Below are 3436 nucleotides of genomic sequence, written 5' to 3'. Positions count from 1 at the left end.
TTGGACTTTGTCAAATGCTTTTTCTGCATCTATCGAAAGAATCACATGGTCTTTGTTCTTGCTTTTATTTATGTGGCGAATTGCATTTATAGATTTGCGTATGTTAAACCAGCCTTGCATCCCTGAAATAAAGCCCACCTGGTCATGGAATTATTTTTTTGATGTGCTGCTGAATTCTATTTGCTAAAATTTTGTTGAGGATTTTTGCATCTATATTCATGAGGGATATTGGTCTTAACAGAGCAATTTTTCATTCACAGTGTCATTTGGTGCTTACTACCACCTCGTGGAGTAGCTGTAAGGGCAGGTTTTACTTAATTTCTGTTTATAGACAAAGAGCTGAGGCTCTAATGGGCTGAGAGATTTGCCTAAGGTTATATGAAAAGTAAATGGCAGGGCTGGAAGTCAAGCCTAACACTCATGATTCCAAGTCCAGGCCCTTTCCTACATGTGAATGATAGTTTGTACACATCGGCGGTGCTGGGCAACATGTGCCTCACTCACCTCCTTAAATCTCCTAACATAGTGATACACTTGGCGGTATCTCTAAGTCCATCTTCCTTAAACCTCTGCAGTCTCTGGAGGCAGGGACAGTATCTCAGTCATCTCTGTTCTTGGCTCCTATTACCTTGCCTGGCACATAGTTGGTGCCCAATAAACCTCTGCTGAAGGAAACCTGGCTTCTGTTCCAAAGAACTAATAGGCACAAGGGACCTAAATAAGAAAAATTTCTGTTGCCCATCTCTTTTTTTCCTCTTTTCAGTCTGAATGATTTTTTCTTTCTGATCTTTTAGGCCTTTCTTAGGTCTCACTTTCTGAATTGCTGGCTGGAGCTGGCACAATTTGTCTTCCTTCCTGAGTTCTGACATGTTGCTTTGCAAAATGTGTTGTAAACACCCTCCAAAGTTCAAGCTAAGCCAATGGACAACATGCAGCGAGGGGTACAGTTCATAAAATAAGGACTGTGGTGCTGGGGAAAGAATGTGCCAGAAGCCAGATAGGCAGCCCAGTGGGCAGGCAGAAGATGGCCCCAGGGTCCCAAGGAGGCAGGTATAGAAAGTCCAGGCAGACGTGAAATATCAGGGAAGCCTGTCATCTGTCTTGTCGGTAGGATGGATACCAGTTTGGGGATAGGAGGGTAGGAAGAGGGTGCTGCTGCCAAAAGTAGAATAGGAAACCAGATCCAGAGATGAAGTGCTGAAAGAGTACCGAGTAGACTCTAGGCATAAGGTTTTGGAACTGAGGCAGAGGTGAAAAGATTGAGGGTCAAACTGGCAACAAGGGTGATGTGGTGTCAAATCCAAGAGTATGGAATTAGAATACTGAGACTACAGGTGAGGCTCAAATGGCCAAGGGATGCTGGCTGTGGAGGCAGGCAAGCAGAAACTGTGACCAGGATGAACCTAACACGCATGGTCCATTTAAATACAGAAAGTGGAGCTGTCCTTGCAAACCAATGTTGCATCTAATGCCACACAGTGGATCCACCTTCCCCCCAAATGGACATTGTAAGTATGACTTTAAGAAATGTACTATAATCTCATAGAAACACATGCACACATGCAAGGAGGAGTCCAGCAGATTTACCTTAAATTTGTTTTGCATGCATCTATTTAACTGTTGAAGATCGTGTTATCCCATAAACACAATGGATTTCAAATGAAAGTTACCCCAAATAATCTCAAGATAGCCAGTTCTCCATTAGTTTATTAAGTGATGACTATCTTTAGATGAGTTTTTTTCTTTAAATATCAAAATAAAAGAGAAAATTCTACAAACTGCAAGGTGAAAGTAACCACTACCCTTCAGGATAATAGCAGACTTCTCAACAGAGACCTTACAAGCAAGAAGGGATTAAAGCTCCATTTCTAGTCTTCTTAAACAGAACAGTTGCTAGCCAAGAATTCTGTATCCTGCAAAACTAAGTTGCATAAATAATGGAGAGATAAGACCTTTCCAGACAAGCAAACATTAAGGGAATTTGTCACTACTAGACCTGCCCTATGGGAAATGCTCAAAAGCACATTATACATGGAAAAGAACAATAGATACTAATCGGTGTAGAAAAACACCCAAAGTTAAAGCTCACAGCCCTTACAAAACAATAGCACAAGAGGGAAAACAAAATGATAAGGTATCATCCAATGATGAACAAAACAGCATCCCACCTATCAATACATTTAACGTGAATGGTCTGAATGTCCCACTTAAAAGACACAGACTGGCTGAATAGATGAAAAAACACAACCCAAATATTTGCTGTCTCCAAGAAACACATCTAACCCACAAGGACTCACACAGACTCAAGGTTAAGGGCTGGAAAAAAATATTCCACACAAATGGGAACTGAAAGTGAGTAGATGTAGCTATTCTCATGTCAGATAAAATAGACTTTAAATCAACAATAGTAGAAAAAGACAAAGATGATCATTATATAATGGTAAAGGGAGCAATTTAATAAGAAGACATAACGATCCTAAATATATATGCACCTGACACAGGAGCACCTAGATTCATAAAGCAAATTCTACTAGATCTAAGCAAAGAAATAAACCAAAGCATCTTAATTGCCCAGGGACTTCAATACCCCATTGACAGAACTGGGCAGATCATCAAAGTAGAAAATGAATAAAAAAATACTGGACTTAAATGAGATTCTGGAACAAAGGGATCTAATGACACTTGCAGAACATTCTATTCAAATCTACTGAATATACATTCTTCTCATCAGCACATGGGACATTTTCCAAGATTGATTATATTTTAAGTCACAAAACAAGTGTCAGCAAATTCAAAAAAATCAAAATTATACCATATATTTTCTCAGGCCAAAGTGGTATAAAACTAGATATCAATTCCAAGAGAAACACTCAATTCTACACAAAGTCATGGAAATTGAACAACCTGCTGCTGAACAATCCTTGAATCAATGATGAACGTAAGATGGAAATCAAAAGATTTCTTGAACTGAATGACAAAGGGGACAAGAGCTTTCAAAATCAATGGGATACAGTAAAAATGATCCTAAGGGGAAAATTCATAGTGTTAAATGCCTACATCAAAGAGACAGAAAGATCATAAATAAACAACCTACTGTCACATCTCAAGGAACTAGAAAAAGAAAAACAAACCAAACCCAAAGCCAGCAGAAGAAAAGAAATAACAAAGCTCAGAGCAGAACTAAGTGAAATGGAAACAAACAAAAGTACAAAGAATTAATGAAATAAAAAGTTGATTCTTTGAAAAGATAAAAATAATCAATAGGCCACTAGCCAGATTAACCAGAAATAGAAGAAAAAGGACTCAAATGAGCTCAAACAGAAATGCAAAAGGAGACATCACAACTGATACCTCAGAAATACAAAATATCATCCATAAATACTACAAAAACCTCTACACAAACAAACTAGAAAACCTAGAGGAAATGGATATATTC

At 38.5% G+C, this 3436-nt stretch overlaps 1 pseudogene; it reads left to right on the top strand.

Annotated features, from left to right (window-relative positions):
- LOC105815361 overlaps positions 1–3436 on the top strand; it is a 38096-nt pseudogene that overhangs the window by 30609 nt on the left and 4051 nt on the right.

The sequence above is a fragment of the Propithecus coquereli genome, unplaced genomic scaffold (genome assembly GCF_000956105.1).
Source record: "Propithecus coquereli isolate 6110/MARCELLA unplaced genomic scaffold, Pcoq_1.0 Scaffold33, whole genome shotgun sequence".
Taxonomy (NCBI): Eukaryota; Metazoa; Chordata; class Mammalia; order Primates; family Indriidae; genus Propithecus; species Propithecus coquereli.
This window is presented reverse-complemented; position numbering and strand designations above follow the sequence as displayed.